Here is a 22,929-nt window from a genome sequence, read left to right as displayed (position 1 = left end):
TGAGCAAGCTGCACAGGAATCCAAAGAAAAAATTGTATTAATAAGAGTCCAGGGATAAGAAATAAAAGCTTTGAGGTTTGCCAATTACGTTGTAAATGTGTCAGAGACAGCAAAGAACTTGGGAAAATCAGTTGAACGGTATTGACGGTGTCTTGAAAGGAAGGTATAAAATGAACGTAATCAAAAACAAAACAAGGATAATGGAAGCGCCTTAAATCACGTGATGTGGAGAGAATTTGATTAGGAAACGAGACAGAGTAGTAGACGAGTTTTGCTATTTCAGCAGCAAAATAACTGATGATGGCTGAAGTAGACATAAAATGTAGGCTGTCAATGGCAAAAAAGCGTTTCTGAAGAACAGAAGCGCGGGGGTGGGGATGAGGGGTAAATGCATGCTGGTTGAAGAGGGATGGAAGAGATAGGGGAATATATATATTATTAAGCCAAGGATTATAAAAGTTAAGAATATTAGGACGGTTAACAGTGTAACTAAGAGAGAGAGAGACGGGTCTGGAATCAAATATAGGGTGGGGGGAGAGGAGGGCAATGTCAAAGGCTGAATAAAGTGACAGTAGAGATATGAGTGCATATTTGATTAAATGTTGAAGCAGGAAAAATCGAAATGAAAGCTAAGAGGTGGGGGAAAGTTGTGGTAGTGGACGTGGTGGGTGGGGGTGGGGGAAAGGATCTTCAGCAGTGCTACCTTTAGCCTAGTGTTTGAAGGCTCAAAGTGGGGATGGGGCGGTGGGGCGGGAAGGTGACAATAGACCATGATATATAACGACAGGAATGGGGTGGGGAGGCTGCATTGGGAAGGATAGTGATCCATTAGATTAGACTGGTACAGTAATACTGGCTGGACGAAGAGCAAGGAGGTGAGAGAATGGTATAGAGACCAGAAAACACGGGGAGGGAGGGGGAGGTTTGGGAAGTGGTAGGGTGTAGGATGGGTGGTGAGATCCAGGATGGATAGAAAACGTGCGACTGCAGTCAGTACAATATTTATGAAATATAGTAAAAAAAGGAAAATATATAGTAACCACAATACGTTTATGGAAATTAGAAATGCCTTGCTCTTGTATAAACTAGAGTAGTTGCCCCTTAGTAGGAAAAAACAGCTAATAAAAGCCACCTTGGTGTTACGTAGCATAAACAGATTAGTGTAAGTGTACAACCTCTCTTAACCACAATAGATACAAATATAATTTATTACAAGGATGTTAACTACGCACATTCAATTAATCTTTGCTTTACTTAGAGACTATGCATGGGGGCTTAATTATTATGCAATAATTTTAGTAGCTGTGAGTCCGGTTACGAAGTCTCGTAACCGGTTGGCCCTGACTAATATTAGTACGCAATCTGACTGCATAAAATAACAATAAAGAATGAAAGGAAATTTCCTTTAACACAATTGATTAATTAAGTCCCCTGCAACTACACTCCTGGAAATTGAAATAAGAACAACGTGAATTCATTGGGGAAACTTTATTGACACATTCCTGGGGTCAGATACATCACATGATCACACTGACAGAACCACAGGCACATAGACACAGGCAACAGAGCATGCACAATGTCGGCACTAGTACAGTGTATATCCACCTTTCGCAGCAATGCAGGCTGCTATTCTCCCATGGAGACGATCGTAGAGATGCTGGATGTAGTCCTGTGGAACGGCTTGCCATGCCAATTCCACCTGGCGCCTCAGTTGGACCAGCGTTCGTCCTGGACGTGCAGACCGCGTGAGACGACGCTTCATCCAGTCCCAAACATGCTCAATGGGGGACAGATCCGGAGATCTTGCTGGCCAGGGTAGTTGACTTACACCTTCTAGAGCACGTTGGGTGGCACGGGATACATGCAGACGTGCATTGTCCTGTTGGAACAGCAAGTTCCCTTGCCGGCCTAGGAATGGTAGAACCATGGGTTCGATGACGGTTTGGATGTACCGTGCACTATCCAGTCTCCCCTCGACGATCACCAGAGGTGTACGGCCAGTGTAGGAGATCGCTCCCCACACCATTATGCCGGATGTTAGCCCTGTGTGCCTCGGTCGTATGCAGTCCTGATTGTGGCGCTCACCTGCACGGCGCCAAACACGCATACGACCATCGTTGGCACAAGGCAGAAGCGACTCTCATCGCTGAAGACGACACGTCTCCATTCGTCCCTCCATTCACGCCTGTCGCGACACCACTGGAGGCGGGCTGCACGATGTTGGGGCGTGAGCGGAAGACGGCCTAACGGTGTGCGGGACAGTAGCCCAGCTTCATGGAGACGGTTGCGAATGGTCCTCGCCGATACCCCAGGAGCAACAGTGTCCCTAATTTGCTGGGAAGTGGCGGTGCGGTCCCCTACGGCACTGCGTAGGATCCTACGGTCTTGGCGTGCATCCGTGCGTCGCTGCGGTCCGGTCCCAGGTCGACGGGCACGTGCACCTTCCGCCGACCACTGGCGACAACATCGATGTACTGTGGAGACCTCACGCCCCACGTGTTGAGCAATTCGGCGGTACGTCCACCCGGCCTCCCGCATGCCCACCATACGCCCTCGCTCAAAGTCCGTCAACTGCACATACGGTTTACGTCCACGCTGTCGCGGCATGCTACCAGTGTTAAAGACTGCGATGGAGCTCCGTATGCCACGGCAAACTGGCTGACACTGACGGCGGCGGTGCACAAATGCTGCGCAGCTAGCGCCATTCGACGGCCAACACCGCGGTTCCTGGTGTGTCCGCTGTGCCGTGCGTGTGATCATTGCTTGTACAGCCCTCTCGCAGTGTCCGGAGCAAGTATGGTGGGTCTGACACACCGGTGTCAATGTATTCTTTTTTCCATTTCCAGGAGTGTATAAAAGCTACGAAACAACAAAGCACAAGTGTAACTGTTCTGTGTGTGGAAGTGTGATTCGACGTACATGTATCTGTTGTTCCTCAATACGACAAGGTATTTTAAACACCATTTACAGTGAACTAATTGAAAACCCAGAGATACTATAATTGCACATAGAAACCAGAATTACAAGCCTAATACATGAACACGAGCCAGATGCTTTGTTGACTGAACCTGTGACCAAGAGGCATTGTCATTAAGAAAATGTGAAATAAATTTGTTTTTGTTACCTCCATATATATTAAGGAAAAATACAGTGTGGTCATTTCAACAGATTCCATCTAAACATTACACCAACCGATTAGCATCAACTCTCTCGCCCAACAGAACAACTGCACACGACATGCTCTCACTAGTACTGCTCTCGACATCCTTTCAACAAGCACTGCCCATGGCAACCTCTGAACTACTATTGCACCAGTGGAGGCGGCGGAATAATAATCTTTGGCGCAATCTCTGGCGCTGTGACTCAGTGTAGCCACCTTTCAACTATTTATATTAAACTTGCTGCATGTTTGGGTTGTGGACGTAAGAATAAAAGTGAGGTGGAGGCGCAGAAAATTCAGTATTAGAAATAGGTAGTAGAGAAGGGGGAGGTGAATATAGAGTTAAAGAAAATGCGTGGGAAGTAGTATTCACCCCATCCTCTAACCCCTCGGAAGGACATCCAACAACTATATCAATAAATGCCAGAGGTGGAGACATGTGGACCAACGTGTCATTGACCTGTTCAATATGTGAAGCTCTTCTCTTGATTAAATCATTCAATTTTTGTGCAATTGTAATAATTTATTCCTCTCTGCATGTACATCTAATCTACCGATTTCTGTCTCATTCGGATAGTTCCTTTCTGCTGCGTCCTTTTTGTGTTAGAGTGTACTTGAGTGACAAATTGATATTGAATGGATTCCCGAGGGCTTTGATCGGCATCATCGCAGATGCAGCAGTGGATCCAACTCACTTCGCACACGACTGTTTCCTCTGTACCATAAGCTGCAGTTGAGACCGCTTCCAGTTACTCTGCGGTGGGCGTAGATGGCGCGGTGGCAGATGGCCCCGTCCAGTTCGCTGCGTTATCTCTTCGCGGCCGATGGCGCGTTATCTGCCCGGTGCTTCATTAAGCAATTCCGCATCCTGCCCGGTGACGCCGTAACTGCAGGGAGCTATCGCAAAAGCTCACAGATCTTGCCACCGAAAATGTTGACCCGCAGCTGCACAATGGCGCCCATCTTTCACTGAAAAGTAACCGCATACAATCCGACCTAAGCTGGAATTGGATTATGTCGGCTAATACGGATTAATTTGGGGAAAAAATTGGCTAGGTGTGGGGAGTACTCGCGTTCTGAGGTTTCCGAACAAACTTAACTGTGTGTATTAGCAGCTCATCCATTGCCGGGAATCGATAATCACTACGATTTTTGCCCGTTATTGACATTCAGTCTGGCAAGATATCGCTCCTGGGAATTCCAGGACATTCGAAAATGTTTTAATTTTGAAGCCGCATAACAGATCACAAAAGCAATATTTTCTGATATTTTTCTTTACTTGTACTAATTGCAGAATGAATTGTTGCTTCTTGTCAAATTTCATGATCCTAGGTCAACGGCAATTAGCCTGTATGTTTTCATAAGAGCTTTTGCATCAAAATATATGACATAAATGGCCGTATTTTTTCATACAATCGACTTAAATGCTTACATTTACTACACCCCCCAAGGAAATGCAAACCTTAGTACGTGACGTAAATTTCAACTTGCTACAACTATCCGTTCCGGAGAAAACAGGTGGATGGACATACAGTCAGATAACAAACGACAGAAAAAAATTATCGTATGATATTATTACGAATTAACAATTTTCGGTTTTTCTTCCCTTATGTTGTGCTGCGAAACTTTGCTTCTTGCCGAATTTCATGATTTTATACAAAAGGATTGTATCCTGTGTCTATAGGTTCTGATGACCGAGCTTGCAACTATAAAACTATGTGACATAATGACTGAATCGTTCGACTGAGTTGACTTAGAAGCTTCCATTTTTTACACCGCTAAGGAACCGTAGACCGTAATATGTGGCATAAATTTCAACCTTATATGTCTTCTCGTTACTGAGGAAATTGGTATGGACAGACAGACGGAGTGATAATGTAAGAGTTCACTTTATATCAATTGAGGTACGGATTGTTTCTAAAACAATGACAATTTTCGAATACGTTTAATGCTTGTGTATTATGAATACAGCAATAAAGGAAACAAAAGAAAAATTCGGAGTAGGTATTACGGAGAAGAAATAAAAACTTTGAGGTTCGCCGATGACATTGTAATTCTGTCAGAGACAGCAAAGGATTTGGAAGAGCAGTTGAACGGAATGAACAGTGTCTTTAAAGGAGGATACAAGATGAACATCAACAAAAGCAAAACGAGGATAATGAAATGTAGTCGAATTAAGTCGGGCGATGCTGAGGGAATTAGATTAGGAAATGAGACACTTAAAGTAGTAAAGGAGTTTTGCTATTTGGGGAGCAAAATAACTGATTATGGTCAAAGTAGAGAGGATATAAAATGTTGACTGGCAATAGCAAGGAAACAGTTTCTAAATAAGAGAAATTTGTTAACATCGAGTATAGGTTTAAGTGTCAGGAAGTCGTTTCTCAAAGTATTTGTATGGAGTGTAGCCATGTATGGAAGTGAGACATGGACGATAAATAGTTTAGACAAGAAGAGAATAGAAGCTTTCGAAATGTCGTGCTACAGAAGAATTCTGAATAATAGATGGGTAGATCAGATAACTAATGAGGATGTACTGAATAGAATTGGGGAGTAGAGAAATATGTGGCACAACTTGACTAGAAGAGGAGATCGGTTGGTAGGACATGTTCTGAGGCATCAAGGGATCAACAAATTAGTATTGGAGGGCAGCGTGGAGGGTAAAAATCGTAGAGGGAGACCAAGAGAAGAATACACTAAGCGGATTCAGGTTGCAGTAGGTACTGGGAGATGAAGAAGCTTGCACAGGATAGAGTAACATGGAGAGCTGCATCAAACCAGTCTCTTGAGTGAAGACGACAACAAGAACAACAACAACTGGCAAGATATCGCTCCTGGGAATTCCAGGACATTCGAAAATGTTTTAATTTTGAAGCCGCATAACAGATCACAAAAGCAATATTTTTTGTCTGATGTCCTTACAAATTAAGAATTTTCTGATATTTTACTTTACTTGTACTATGAATTGTTGCTTCTTGCCAAATTTCACAATCCTAGGCCAACGGCAATTAGCCTATAGGTTTTCATAAGAACGTTTCCATCATAATATATGACAATAATGGCTGTATCTTTTCATAACATTGACTTGGAAGCTTACATTTACTACACCCCCAAGGAACTACAGACCTTAGTACGTTACATAAATTTCAACTTGATACAACTACCCGCTCCCGAGAAAACAGGTGGATGGACGTACAGTAAGATAACAAACGACAGAAAATTTTTTTCGTATGATATGATTATGAATTAACAATTTCCAGTTTTTCTTCCCTTTGGTTGTGCTGCGAAACATTGCTTCTTGCCGAATTTCATGATTTTACACCAAAGGATTGTACCCTGTTCCTATAGGCTTTGATGAGCGAGCTTGCAAGTATAAAGCTATGTGACATAAATGGCCGAATCGTTTGCCTCCGTTGACTTAGAAGCTTCCATTTCTTCCATCGCTAAGGAACCGTAGACCTTAATATGTGGCATAAATTTCAGCTTTATATGTCTACTCGTTACTGAGTAAATTGCTTTTGACAGACAGACAGAGGGGCAACAGAGTGATACTGTAACTGTTCCCTTTATATCAATTGAGGTACCGGTTGTGTCTAAAGCAATGACACTTTTGGAACGCGTTTAATGCTCGTGTATTAAGAGATTTTAATGAATACAAAATATGGAATGAGAGTAAACGAAGAAAAGAACAAAAAATAAAACTTGCACAGGCAGAGAGGAGTTTCCTAAGCAAGTATCAAACATCAGTCTTGATCTAAGGAAGAAACTTACATTCCTGAGAATGTAAGTTTGGAGTGCAGCCTTGACCTTGGACTGTGGGAAAACTGTAAAAGAAGAGAACCGAACCGTTTGAGAAGTATTAGTTAGGGATGTTGAAAATTAGGCGCACTTATAAGGAATGAAGATGTAAGGTGTCAGGCAAATCCAACACCTTCCATGAAAACCCTGACATGATAAGCAAATCCAGTAGTATGTCACATAGCTCCGAATAAATCGTGACATTACATTAACCAAAGTAATACGAGTAACGAGTGAGCAAATGGAATACCACAGACTAACACAAGAATGCCTAAATGCATGTCATACCTTCCCACCGTGAGACAGACGCAGTTCCGAGTGGAGAAACGAGAACAGAAGCCGAGAGCAGAACCGTGTTAAGCTGAATGCCCAACGATAAGGGACAGACACCCACGTCGCCAGCTAACCGCTAGGTCCACCCCCCAGCCAATGTTAAAAGCTAGAGCCCTCCAGAAAAACAGTATAGATCTTACGATAACACAAAAAGGGCCACACCACCCGCAAGATTTAGCGTGAGACTTTTTCGCGTCTCTGTTACGTTAGGACCACCCCCCAGCCCATGTTAAAAGATAGAGCCCTCCAGAAGAACAGTATAGATCTTACGATAACGCTAAAAGGACCACACCAGCTGCAGGTTTTAGCGTGAGACGTTTTAGCGTCTCTGTTACGTTGCAAACTTTAAAAACATTGCCCCACCACAATAAGTATAACGTTTCTCATTGGATAGACAGAATTTTTGTAGGCGGAGCTTAAGGTTAACATTGAGACCCTGAGGGCCGGATGAAAACACAGCCAGATAGTTTTTTTTAAACCAACTTCGGTAAATTGTAGTAAGGAGAAGTTAGGAGAGAGATGCTTCCGAGACAGCGAGGTGAGCGGAGCTGTGCTGTCCGCCGCCCCCTGACGAACACCGACAAGGTAATGAACGCACGTGATGCCGCATAACAGCGCATAAGGCTTCACTCAGAACTGCAGAAGTCTCATCTGTTACACCCCCTTTTTGCGTAATACTAGTGTCGATCGTCAATTAAACCTCATGGTGTTCACATTTGCCACTCGAAGTAAAAATCTGAAACGCGATGATTTTTCTGTTATATAATTATTGATAAGCCACATCAGCCACTGTAATTTACGACAAGTTAGATAAGTAATTAAATTGTGGGTCACTGTAGACCATTTTGATAGTTTTCTCTTTTGTGAAACTTAATTTAAACTTAATTTAAACCTAGATTATAGATGTGATATGGCATAGGTCATCCTTAGATCCATTGTAGAACTTGGAAACCCATTCAGGGAATATTCGTTCACATTTTTGTTGAACGCAGTTGGTTTTTACCATCCTGTATTAAAACATTTCCTTTTATCGATAGTGCAATTTATAAACAATGTTTTGTGAGTAGAATAAAATTTCCAATGGTAAACTTAACTGCTTTCTCGAAGTTATTTTAGCAGCTAACTAAAAATATGAAAGCCTTAAATCCCTTCCACTAAATTTAGCTAGTATTAAGATTCTTTTACAGGGAGTGCAGTGGAGCTGACGCTGAAATAATTAAGTATTTGGTTATATCATCGCTAGTCTCACTAAACTCTTCTGAATTCTACATGTCATGTGTGGTCTGGCGCTCCTTACCAGCAACAGGTCCCAGGTTCAAACTAGTCTATTCCCTAAAAAACACGCTCAGAGCGTCATTGCGCGAAAGTGGTAGGGAGACACGATATAGAACAAACAGACACCACGCAGAATGTTACAAAGAGGTCTTCCACAGAATCCTCGAAGAAAAGGACACACAGAAAACACTGACAAGAAAAAGGGACAGGACGATGGGACATGTGTTAAGCCATTAAGGAACACCTTTCTTGGTAATAGAGGGAGTTTCAGAGGGTGAGAATTATAAGGGAAGAGAGAGATTGGAATACATCCAACAAAACTCAGTATGTTGGGTGCAAGTACTCGTGGCGGGGCGCATCAAACCAATCAGAAGACCGATGAAATCTTTCTGGAGACCGGAAAGCTCCTCTGTTGGAATCAACATGAGCTCCAAAAACAATGATCCAATGAAACGCAGCACGCTCCGTTTGTTCACGAGGCCCAGAATGCAGATACCGTCGCTCAGGGAGATGTCCTATTCCTTGACCTCTGGAAACCGTTCGATACATTTCCAATTTTCTCATAGTGAACTAAATACAAGCATACAGAATACTGAGACAATTTTGTGTCTCCATTGAGGATTTCATAGGAAATAGAGCGCCGCATGTCATTCTTAATGGAGCCAAATCTTCAGACTTCAATGTAACTTCGGGCAAACCCCAAGGTAGTTTCAGAGGAAGACTATTTTTCACAGTATATGGTGTGTTTCAGGCGAAATAGCAAATATTTTAGGAGTTGGTAGTACGTTAGAATAACAAATTTCTCAGAACATATATCCAAGTTTTACTGGTTACAGAGATAAGTTTTCAGTTATCAGTCATCGTTTATTTACATGCGCACACTCCATCATTAGGTGCATTTATACGTCTTAATACGAAATGTACGTTTTGTGTTAGGACATTGGGGTAACCTTTGGCACTGCCTAGCTGAGAAACATAACATAAATAATTCATTATAATTAGTTATGTTACCGTGACTTTCCTCAAATGAAGAATGGAATGGCCTGATTTACGCTAACTTAAGACTGTGTATCTCAATTAATAGAATAAATAGCACATCTATCTGCATATTTTTAAAGCATAATCAATGCATTAACACCAACCTTTGCTTATTTATAGCATGTAACAGATACGATATTAATAACCTCTGCTCTGAAAAAACATTGTTCTTCTACAGACGCTCATTTCACTCTCTCTCTCTCTCTCTCTCTCTCTCTCTCTCTTTCTCTCTCTGTCTGTCTGTCTGTCTGTCTCTCTCTCTCTCTCTCTCTCTCCCTTCTCTATCTCCATCCAGCCTCCCTATCATATTTTCCCTGAATTTATTTATTTACTTGCATGTTTCCTCCGATATTTTCCAAATGGGCAATAACTTGCCTAACTCACAAAACTGAATACTTCCACCCAAATTAGGCCAACAGTTTGCATTCCATGTCAGCCTCATATTAAATACTTATGTTTATGTTATTAATAATATATCTTTAGCTTGGAAGGGTATATCGATCTGTATACCTTTAACTGTTTAGCATTCAGAACAATTCGTCATGTTCTCGAAGTACCCCATACGCAGTTTTAAAGGTATGCGTGCAGTAAATCTCTTGTACTCTCTTGCTGTTCTATTCACTGGCTCGTCAATGAATCATCCAGCGTTTTCTAAATCGTTCAGATCCGAGGGAGAACCAGAAACATACGTTTAGAGAGTTGGTGTTATGCCTACATTGCGTGCACAGTCAATCTCGGCTCTCATGAAACAGGAACGCTAAACCATTACAAGTAATTTCGATGCCACTGTAGCAGTACTATGCCTTTTCGTAAGCGATCCATCAAAATACGTGAAATTCTTGCATGGGAGGGTTAAAGCGTCTTGGTGTTGGATGACAATCGTAATTTCATCGTTCTTCTTACATGTGTTCGATGCTCAAGGTTTATGCGAGAAGTATTCCTGGCGTATAATACCCTCGTCGTATTCCACCGGGCTAGTTATATCGAACGACATCGTTGCACAGTTTCAGACTTACTAATTTAAGAAACTCGTAATTTGCACATGTGATCAGCTTTCGGGTCTGTTGTGAAGAACCACACTGTGCCTTGTGCACTTTGGTTGTATACCTTACTTCCTTTCCGTCTTTATTGACGATACAGGGACGCTGCGATTCCTGACTGGTTGAAGTTTACTGCCGACTCTTCCAGACCGGCAAGTTACAGGTCGTCACTTTTGCGTTTAACGGGTCTCAGCAGGATGAAGGCCTCCGCTGCCGCCTACGTGTTTTTGCATGTTTAAGACCACTCCTGGTTCCACTTTAGATGTAGCCGTACAATGATTTCCTCGCCACTAAAGTCGACAAGTTGGTTATCCTGTTTCACAGTATGGAGCTCCAGATAGTCCAACGTCTGAAGCGTTATTGGAAGGTAAATAGCATTGGTAATGGTCTCAGCGATCTTATATCCTGTTCCTACTGATGCAAAGAATACGTAAATCACGTGAATCAACCTGCTGTCGAGATAAAGAGTTTGTTGTAATGTTACACTCGATACGAATTGTACTGACAAGAAGTATATCCAATGACTGGTCGAATCTGTAGATGTTATTAGAATTCTTCTTCAGAACCCGTCCTTTTGTGAAGCCCAGTAGCTATCCTAAAGAACCTCTCTGGTTTAAGTCAGTCGCTGCGCTTATTGTCTTTATTTCAAATTTAAGTCTATTGATGTCTGCACATGGAAAACTTCGTTGAAATCGTCGATATCGTATGCGCCAGGTTCTACACTCCTGGAAATTGAAATAAGAACACCGTGAATTCATTGTCCCAGGAAGGGGAAACTTTATTGACACATTTCTGGGGTCAGATACATCACATGATCACACTGACAGAACCACAGGCACATAGACACAGGCAACAGAGCATGCACAATGTCGGCACTAGTACAGTGTATATCCACCTTTCGCAGCAATGCCGACTGCTATTCTCCCATGGAGACGATCTTAGAGATGCTGGATGTAGTCCTGTGGAACGGCTTGCCATGCCATTTCCACCTGGCGCCTCAGTTGGACCAGCGTTCGCGCTGGACGTGCAGACCGCGTGAGACGACGCTTCATCCAGTCCCAAACATGCTCAATGGGGGACAGATCCGGAGATCTTGCTGGCCAGGGTAGTTGACTTACACCTTCTAGAGCACGTTGAGTGGCACGGGATACAGGCGGACGTGCATTGTCCTGTTGGAACAGCAAGTTCCCTTGCCGGTCTAGGAATGGTAGAACGATGGGTTCGATGACGGTTTGGATGTACCGTGCACTATTCAGTGTCCCCTCGACGATCACCAGAGGTGTACGGCCAGTGTAGGAGATCGCTCCCCACACCATGATGCCGGGTGTTGGCCCTGTGTGCCTCGGTCGTATGCAGTCCTGATTGTGGCGCTCACCTGCACGGCGCCAAACACGCATACAACCATCATTGGCACCAAGGCAGAAGCGACTCTCATCGCTGAAGACGACACGTCTCCATTCGTCCCTCCATTCACGCCTGTCGCGAAACCACTGGAGGCGGGCTGCACGATGTTGGGGCGTGAGCGGAAGACGGCCTAACGGTGTGCGGGACCGTAGCCCAGCTTCATGGAGACGGTTGCGAATGGTCCTCGCCGATACCTGAGGAGCAACAGTGTCCCTAATTTGCTGGGAAGTGGCGGTGCGGTCCCCTACGGCTCTGCATAGGATCCTACGGTCTTAGCGTGTATCCGTGCGTCGCTGCGGTCCGGTCCCAGGTCGACGGGCACGTGCACCTTCCGCCGACCACTGGCGACAACATCGATGTACTGTGGAGACCTCATGCCCCACGTGTTGAGCAATTCGGCGGTACGTCCACCCGGCCTCCCGCATGCCCACTATATGCCTTAGCTCAAAGTCCGTCAACTGCACATACGGTTCACGTCCACGCTGTCGCGGCATGCTACCAGTGTTAAAGACTGCGATGGAGCTCCGTATGCCACGGCAAACTTGCTGACACTGACGGCGGCGGTGCACAAATGCTGCGCAGCTAGCGCCATTCGACGGCCAACACCGCGGTTCCTGGTGTGTCCGCTGTGCCGTGCGTGTGATCATTGTTTGTACAGCCCTCTCGCAGTGTCCGGAACAAGTATGGTGGGTCTGACACACCGGTGTCAATGTGTTCTTTTTTCCATTTCCAGGAGTGTATTTTCACAATTTCTTTTCCACCATTAATTTCCAGATGAAGTTTATTGTTAGTCTCTGTGGTATTAGGATTGCTGTTGTATGTGTCCAGGCCAATCAGCGCACTGCTCCACTCTCCATTGCCTAAATCAACTGGTGGGAAGTAATTCGCGCATAATACTGACGATCGTTCTTTTAAACTCAAAGAGTATATGACATTGCATCTGAACCTCAACAGACGGTGGATGTTTAATGTACCTCCCTATATATATATATATATATATATATATATATATATATATATATATATATATATATATATATGGTTCTTCGTAAACATTAGGAGGAGCTTGATGCACAGATGCCCACAAAAGTAGGCATTAAAGTCTCGGTAGCAATGAAACTCGTAGAAAACACATCTTCTGTCAGGGAAGTATCGCTGTAACTCTTCTCGTCGCTGCAAGTCTCCAAATGAGTCAAAATAGTACACGTTATTTGCATTTTTCTCAACATGCGGCTCTTAGTTGGTTCCTGGTCCCCCAGCAACATCTAAATTCATATTTCCATGTTGTTGTTGTTGTTGTTGTTGTTGTTGTTGTCTTCAGTCCTGAGACTGGTTTGATGCAGCTCTCCACGCTACTCTATCCTGTGCAAGCTGCTTCATCTCCCAGTACCTACTGCAACCTACATCCTTCTGAATCTGCTTAGTGTACTCATCTCTCGGTCTCCCTCTACGATTTTTACCCTCCACGCTGCCCTCCAATGCTAAATTTGTGATCCCTTGATGCCTCAAAACATGTCCTACCAACCGATCCCTTCTTCTAGTCAAGTTGTGCCACAAACTTCTCTTCTCCCCAATCCTATTCAATACCTCCTCATTAGTTACGTGATCTATCCACCTTATCTTCAGTATTCTTCTGTAGCACCACATTTCGAAAGCTTCTATTCTCTTCTTGTCCAAACTAGTTATCGTCCATGTTTCACTTCCATACATGGCTACACTCCAAACAAATACTTTCATAAACGACTTCCTGATACATAAATCTATATTCGATGTTAACAAATTTCTCTTCTTCAGAAACGCTTTCCTTGCCATTGCCAGTCTACATTTTATATCCTCTCTACTTCGACCATCATCAGTTATTTTACTTCCTAAATAGCAAAACACCTTTACTACTTTAAGTGTCTTATTTCCTAATCTAATTCCCTCAGCATCACCTGATTTAATTTGACTACATTCCATTATCCTCGTTTTGCTTTTGTTAATGTTCATCTTATATCCTCCTTTCAAGACACTGTCCATTCCGTTCAACTGCTCTTCCAAGTCCTTTGCCGTCTCTGACAGAATTACAATGTCATCGGCGAACCTTAAAGTTTTTACTTCGTCTCCATGAATTTTAATACCTACTCCAAATTTTTCTTTTGTTTCCTTTACTGCTTGCTCAATATACAGATTGAATAACATCGGGGAGAGGCTACAACCCTGTCTCACTCCTTTCCCAACCACTGCTTCCCTTTCATGCCCCTCGACTCTTATTACTGCCATCTGGTTTCTGTACAAATTATAAATAGCCTTTCGCTCCCTGTATTTTACCCCTGCCACCTTTAGAATTTGAAAAAGAGTATTCCAGTCAACATTGTCAAAAGCTTTCTCTAAGTCTACAAATGCTAGAAACGTAGGTTTGCCTTTTCTTAATCTTTCTTCTAAGATAAGTCGTAAGGTCAGTATTGCGTCACGTGTTCCAACATTTCGACGGAATCCAAACTGATCCTCCCCGAGGTCTGCATCTACCAGTTTTTCCATTCGTCTGTAAAGAATTCCCATTAGTATTTTGCAGCCGTGGCTTATTAAACTGATAGTTCGGTAATTTTCACATCTGTCAGCACCTGCTTTCTTTGGGATTGGAATTATTATATTCTTCTTGAAGTCTGAGGGTATTTCGCCTGTCTCATACATCTTGCTCACCAGCTGGTAGAGTTTTGTCATGACTGGCTCTCCCAAGGCCGTCAGTAGTTCTAATGGAATGTTGTCTACTCCGGGGGCCTGGTTTCGACTCAGGTCTTTCAGTGCTCTGTCAAACTCTTCACGCAGTATCTTATCTCCCATCTCGTCTTCATCTACATCCTCTTCCATTTCTATAATATTGTCCTCAAGTACATCGCCCTTGTATAAACCTTCTATATACTCCTTCCACGTTTTTGCCTTCCCTTCTTTGCTTAGAACTGGGTTGCCATCTGAGCTCTTGATATTCATACACGTGGTTCTCATCTCTCCACAGGTCTCTTTAATTTTCCTGTAGGCAGTATCTATCTTACCCCTAGTGAGATAAGCTTCTACATCCTTACATTTGTCTTCTAGCCATCCCTGCTTAGCCAATTTGCACTTCCTGTCGATCTCATTTTTGAGACGTTTGTATTCCTTTTTGCCTGCTTCATTTACTGCATTTTTATATTTTCTCCTTTCATCAATTAAATTCAATATTTCTTCTGTTACCCAAGGATTTCTAGCAGCCCTCGTCTTTGTACCTACTTTATCCTCTGCTGCCTTCACTACTACATCCCTCAGAGCTACCCATTCTTCTTCTAATGTATTTCTTTCCCCTATTCCTGTCAATTGTTCCCTTATGCTCTCTCTGAAACTCTGTACAACCTCTGGTTCTTTCAGTTTATCCAGGTCCCATCTCCTTAATTTCTCACATTTTTGCAGTTTCTTCAGTTTTAATCTACAGGTCATAACCAATAGATTGTGGTCAGAGTCCACATCTGCCCCTGGAAATGTCTTACAACTTAAAACCTGGTTCCTAAATCTCTGTCTTACCATTATATAATCTATCTGATACCTTTTAGTATCTCCAGGGTTCTTCCACGTATACAACCTTCTTTCATGATTCTTAAACCAAGTGTTAGCTATGATTAAGTTGTGCTCTGTGCAAAATTCTACTATGCGGCTTCCTCTTTCATTTCTTAGCCCCAATCCATATTCACCTACTATGTTTCCTTCTCTCCCTTTTCCTACACTCGAATTCCAGTCACCCATTACTATTAAATTTTCGTCTCCCTTCACTATCAGAATGATTTCTTTTATTTCATCGTACATTTCTTCAATTTCTTCATCATCTGCAGAGCTAGTTGGCATATGAACTTGTACTACTGTAGTAGGTGTGGGCTTCGTATCTATCTTGGCCACAATAAATCGTTCACTATGCTGTTTGTAGTAGCTTGCCCGCATTCCTATTTTCCTATTCATTATTAACCCTACTCCTGCATTACCCCTATTTGATTTTGTGTTTATAACCCTGTAGTCACCTGACCAGAAGTCTTGTTCCTCCTGCCACCGAACCTCACTAATTCCCACTATATCTAACTTTAACCTATCCATTTCCCTTTTTAAATTTTCTAACCTACCTGCCCGATTAAGGGATCTGACATTCCACGCTCCGATCCGTAGAATGCCAGTTTTCTTTCTCCTGATAACGACATCCTCTTGAGTAGTCCCCGCCCGGAGATCCGAATGGGGGACTATTTTACCTCCGGAATATTTTACCCAAGAGGATGCCATCATCATTTAATCATACAGTAAAGCTGCATGTCCTCGGGAAAAATTACGGCTGTAGTTTCCCCTTGCTTTCAGCCGTTCGCAGTACCAGCACAGCAAGGACGTTTTGGTTAATGTTGCAAGGCCAGATCAGTCAATCATCCAGACTGTTGCCCCTGCAACTACTGAAAAGGCTGCTGCCCCTCTTCAGGAACCACACGTTTGTCTGGCCTCTCAACAGATACCCCTTCGTTGTGGTTGCACTTACGGTACGGCCATCTGTATCGCTGAGGCACGCAAGCCTCCCCACCAACGGCAAGGTCCATGGTTCATGGGGGGAGGCATATTTCCATATTCTCTGGATTTCCACATAGTCTTCGCTAATGTACCAAATCTTGGGATGCTGAATTTTTTTTTTCCTAACAAACATGAGTAGATCTGCATTTGCAACCGTCTATTCATAGGATAGCTAATGGGCTGTTTTTTATTTATGAAGACACCTAGTCCTTTCTTGTATGGCTTCAAGTATAGTCCTTCTCCGATGGCTGCTGCTTCCACCATGCAGTTATATTTTCTTTCTTCCTCTAGCTGCTTCTGGGAGCTCTGTGTGTTCTCTACTATTCTGGCAATAGCAGCAGCACCACCAATCAGGGAACCCATCGCTGAGAGAGCTGCAAGGGCTGAAATGGGATAAGTCCGCCTGATGCCTTGGGTATCGGCAGAAACCGAGGTGCTTTAACCAGTTCTTTATGCTTCAGGGCACTTTTATTTTGAACACTCCTTCTTCTTCTACATCGTTGTCTTCTTCTCCTTTAGTGCACAATGTCCAGAATTCATAATTTTCTTGAAATTCATACCCAAGCCCAACTTAATTTTACCATGCATGATTTTACCATCTACAAATGCTGAAATGCACTACCCTACACCAATATCTTTCCTCGCGCGTATTGCTTTGGCTTTATCCTCTAAAATTTGGTCTGCAGCATGACTGCGATATCTTAATGTTTTGCACATGCAATGTCATGTTCTATACACGCCTCGCCAAGCACGTTTATCCCATGCGCCAGACGTTTTTCAAGCTTTGTACTAGGTCCATAGTAATTATACCCGAGAATGTGCAATCCCATGGGAAGTTTATTGAAAATACCACCACCTCCTATAATGCGGATGCTGTCACACAGGTTACGCTATTGTGCTGGATGTGCTCTGTGCACCGTGTTATGTAGCTCATAGCCACCGTCAATCCAGCTGTTTTGTGATGCAGGAAAACCAGGCCATTTAACTAATGCTCTGTTCCTTCGACATGTTATTACACGCTCTATGAGAAACACGACTAGTTATGAGCTCTTCTGTGTTTCCTCAGTGTAAAAGTGTTCTAAAATTTCAGCGTCACTGGCATTTATTCTCTGCACTTTGGAAACTGAATATCTCACTCAAGCAGTTTGGGAGGTATGGCTCCTCAAATCCTGTCTTGTATTTTGAAATACATACCCACATTATATTTCTGTTGATGTGGATCCATCATTTCAATATGATAGTACACTGTGTCCATGAATCCATTGTCAAGAACATTGATTGTTCTCATTTTTATTGTGGTACATTTGGTTTGATTCGATTGTTCAAATAATTCTGGGAGGTTATCGGTCCAGTTGTATGAGCCATGAAGATGAAAACACATCCATATTTCACTTTTTATTCTTCTGTTCAGATGTTCCACAACACTTGCCTTCAGGTGGGTGAACGTTGAGTAGTGATGTGTTCCACGCCACTGCATCATACTCTTGAAGTATGTATTGCAAAATTCTCCATCATAATCGGTTTGGAAGTTGCCCAGGTATCAATTTGTCCCTGTCTGCAACAAATGCTCAAACACCTCTGCAACAGGTCTCCCCATCTTTGTTTTAGCAGGTAATGTCCAGGCAAATTTGGAGTATGTATAAATAATCATGAAAATATATTTGAACTCACTATTCTCATATGAATGTTCCCTCAGATCTACAACATCAGCCTGCCACAAGTCAACCAAATATCTAATCATAGCATGGCTACCAAGGTATGTTTCTCATGCTGATTTGTGCAGTTCTCGAACAACTGCCTCCATAAGGCCTGGAATTATTGAGACAACCTCATTCGAATGTGTGGTATTGTTCACAGCAGCTGATGCCATGAGCATTCATAGTCTATTATCTCCTTGGGGTCGTCATAGCATATATACTGATGGGGCTGACTGCTGACTCTTTTATGCTGAATGTCAAAACCGTCATCCATGCTCTACCGACTACCTAATAATAATTTATTTATAATATCTCTGTATTTCGAACTATGTTGATTTCCTACTTTCCTGTATGCACCAATCAACTGTATTATTTCATCGTACATCTCCGTACTTTTGGGCGAAATTGTACTGTTTTTGAGTGTTTTAGGAAGATGAGATTCAGTAGGCCTGGTGTTCTTTCATATTCTGTATCGCGTGTATGCACTTCTTTTTCATTTAAACTTACAGGCTCCATGCCCAACATGTATGGGTTTTCGCCACTGACACTGAATGTTTTGCCTATTCTAGCACCACTGTGATAGTGAAACCGGCAATAGCTTAATCATTGTCACTGTCGAACTTCACTGAGAGTAACTAGTTTAAAGGTTTCTCTCAGTATCGTCTCTCGATCCAAATGTCCCAACTTTAGAAGCTCTAGCTTCTCTCTAACAGCCTTATACTTAGTCAACAGCTTGTTACATACTAAGTGGGCTGCTGCACAGATGGCATCTAATATACATTTCGCTCAACCCTTACGGTTAAGTCATGCAATTTCACCTCAGTTGCATCAATCTATACAGCTAAGTCATCTACTTTGATTCTAAGAATGATGCAGCTGTACATCTCTAGTTTCTTAACGCTAGCATCTAATTCATTGATCAGTCTCAGAAGGATCTGGGCATACTTCTCTAGCTCCTCAACTTTATGTTCGAGACACTGAAATTTTCATCTATATAGAGATGCATTCTCTGTCAACACACACCTATCCTCTCAGGATGAGTGCCTGACACATGTGCGAACTTGTCCATGGTGTGATGTATACTGACATCTCAATACCTTTCTTTATAGCTATAGGTACATAAACTCCTGGAAGTCTTATGTATAGCAGCTATCATTCAGTTTTCATGTTTTATCAATAACAAGAAACCTGTACTCTGTGTGATTCCAGCAATCTGTGCGTATCTTTCCAAATTCATTGAATGACCTATCAATTTCCACATCCGCTTGGTAAAAGTGTTTTAGGTTCAAATTGCATTAGCCCTTACCAACTGCTTCATATAACGACCAAAACAGAAATGTTGTAGGATGTGATCCTGGTTTTCCACAGTAACTTTGTCAAATAAGGACCTGTGTTTGGCTCTACTTTTTGTGGTGGAGGAATTAAACTGTTTTGAATGAATTTTATATATTTTACACCATGAATACTCTTTAGTATCTTTTGCGATAGCTGGTTCTTGAGTTGAAACAGCATTTTTGAAAATACACATACATGCTAAAAGTGGATTCCATTCAGGTCTGTTAGTAGTGACATGGGAACATGTGTCTTGCCACAGTTGCCTGCACCTATAGTTATTGCTTTTACGTTATTGGGTAGGAATATGTCATTCTTCTTCTTCTTCTTCTTCCAATCTTCGTCCGCACCATCAGAGGACCAATCACTTACAACAAGGTCCTGATGCTTCATCATCCTGCCATGATACCGGCTACATCGTGTTCTGATGTGCAATCGGCTTTTATAGAAAAATTAACACTTGTATAATAATAAAATGTGTAGCACTGTAGCACAATCATCTCACCAACTGAGCTGCCTTGGCTACGCCTTATGTCAAATAATGAGAGGGTACTTAAATAAGGGAAACCACAAAGACTTGCAACAATATTTTCTTTTTATTTAAACCTCAGTAGTGTTACACATGAGTAGGAATTCGTTGGTTCAATCTTCACAAAAGTAGAGTATTTTGCAAATAAATTTTTGATGTATGCACAGAATTCAGTGTGTATTTCTCTCAAACTGATGGGCATTCCTTTAGCTTCTTCTTTTGACACAGTATTCACGCAGTATTCTAAATCATCTGCATGTACACAATTTGTATGGAGATAGTTCACAGTGTCTTTATACACAGTTTGAATTCACAGAAGCCCAAAGTTCAGTCTTTCCACCACAAGGAGTAGAATCATCTGTAGACCAAACAAGTTTCTAATGGTGGAGCATCGCAGATAAATAGATCAAGTTCCAGATCTTTCCCCATCACACCATCATATACAAAGTTATAGATAGGTCAGGCCAGCACAGTACATATCCAGGGATGGAGAATACTTTGAGGTCATCTGTTAGTTGAGTAGGGTTCTGTGTTACACAGTTAATCTCATTCCAACTCCATAAACCACACTTTAACACTTCTCGATGCATTTTCAATCTCTGATGCAAGTCACCTGTCACTGCCCATTGTTACTCCTGTTACAATAGTTAAGCAATTTGAACCACTAGTTATTAAATTATATGTTCAAGTGAAGAGTAGTAGAACACTAACATGCCAGTTGTCACTGCAGGTCCAGAAAAGCTCATGCTGGTTGTTGCTGGTCTAGACGTGCTGGAGGCGACTAAACAAAGAAGAAGAAACAATAAGAATACACAGACAAGATCTAGAATCAAACAAAGAAATGGAACTTTACAGAGAACCACATACATGTATAATATAATAAAATAATGGAATAGATGATAAAAAAATGTTGAAATGCGTGGCTTTTTAAAATGTATTGAATAAATGAGATTAATTTTTCGGCATGAATGACAAGCACAAGCTGAGCTATGCCTGGAAATAAATTCGTATTAGTTCATATTATTTTGCAGGGCGAAGTAGTTTCTATCTCTGCTGTAGATTTGTGCTTACCATTCTGTATTATGCTACATTTGGTCGCCTTGTTCACCTTTGAAGTCTTGACCGTGTTCCCATTAAGCTTATCGGATCTCCGTAATTTTCCAAAGTACAGAGGTGGGCTTCAGTTCTTGTAATTATCGTACTATTTGAAATAACAATACACACGACCTTTCTGTTAATAAAACAATACTGTATTTTTCTAAACGGTGCACATATGAAGTAAATACTCCTCGCTTATTCATAGCGACCCCAAAATGGCGGTCTACAATTACTCGCTAAAATGGTGTGCTTCTCGTTCGTTCACTAGCTGAGCGTGAACGGACTCTGGACGGTTTGAAAAAAGGTGTTGGTTCGATGGCTACCGTCGCTCTGGAGAAAATGATTCGGAAATTCGAAAGGACGGGATCTTTTGGTGTGCAACGTGGTAGAGGGAGGAAACCAATTGATTCGACGTCAGTGGAAGCAGTGGCCACAGACATGCAGGAGGAGACGAGTGGTGGTGTGCAATGTCCGAATATTGGACATACCCGTGAGCGCGGTGCGTAAAAGCCTACGAAGCATCCTTCTACGCTATCCATTCAAAATTACCCATGGACAATGATTGGCCGTGGAAGACGTTGTGGACAGACGAAGCCCACTTCTATCTCGCAGGATATGTCAATACACGGAATTGTCGAACATGGGCAACGGAAAATCTACACGCAAATCAACGAGTACTATTTCATCCTCAAAAGATCACTGTATGGTGGGGATTTACAGCATCATTTATCATAGGGCCATATTTTTTCGAAAAAACAGGTGCTTCCGGTCCTGTTACCTGCACGGTCACTAGTAAGCGCTATGAGTGTCATTTGCGCAACCACGTCATTCCAGCTCTCCAGCTGTGTGGATGTCTGGTTGGAATCATTTTTATGCAAGATGGCGCACCTCCGCACATTGCATATCCAGTAAAGCAGCTGCTGAAGCGTCATTTCGGAAATGCTAAAATTATCAGCCGGCCTTTCCCTACAGCATGGCCGTCCAGATCACCTGATCATAATCCGAGTGACTTCTGGCTGTGGGGCTATCTGAAAGATGCTGTGTTCAGTGACCCCATTGCAAACTTAGCTGCATTGAAGGAACACATTGTGCAACACATTCTGGACGAGACCCCGGAAACACGTCGATCAGTTGTGGAACATGCTGTTTTTCGATTTTAACTTGTTGCAGAAAACGGTTGACAGCATATTGAACATGTTTTGCAACCGTCACACGGAAATTTATAATCCGATTTGGATTGATGGTTTTTATGCGGTTTTTGGCCTCAGGATAATTAAAAACAGATTTGAGTGATTCCAGAATGAGATTTTCACTCTGCAGCGGAGTTCGAGTCTCGGTCGGGCACACAGTTTTAATCTGCCAGGAAGTTTCATATCAGCGCACACTCCGCTGCAGAGTGAAAATCTCATTCTGGAAACATCCCCCAGGCTGTGGCTAAGCCATGTCTCCGCAATACCCTTTCTTTCAGGAGTGCTAGTTCTGCATGTCTCGCAGGAGAGCTTCTGTAAAGTTTGGAAGGTAGGAGACGAGGTACTGGCAGAAGTGAAGCTGTGAGTTCTGGGCGTGAGTCGTGCTTCGGTAGCTCAGTTGGTAGAGCACTTGCCCGCGAAAGGCAAAGGTCCCGAGTTCGAGTCTCGGTCGGGCACACAGTTGTAATCTGCCAGGAAGTTTCATATCAGC

Source organism: Schistocerca gregaria, chromosome 7 (genome assembly GCF_023897955.1).
Source record: "Schistocerca gregaria isolate iqSchGreg1 chromosome 7, iqSchGreg1.2, whole genome shotgun sequence".
In the NCBI taxonomy this organism is placed as follows: Eukaryota; Metazoa; Arthropoda; class Insecta; order Orthoptera; family Acrididae; genus Schistocerca; species Schistocerca gregaria.
Note: the sequence above shows the minus strand (reverse complement) of the source record.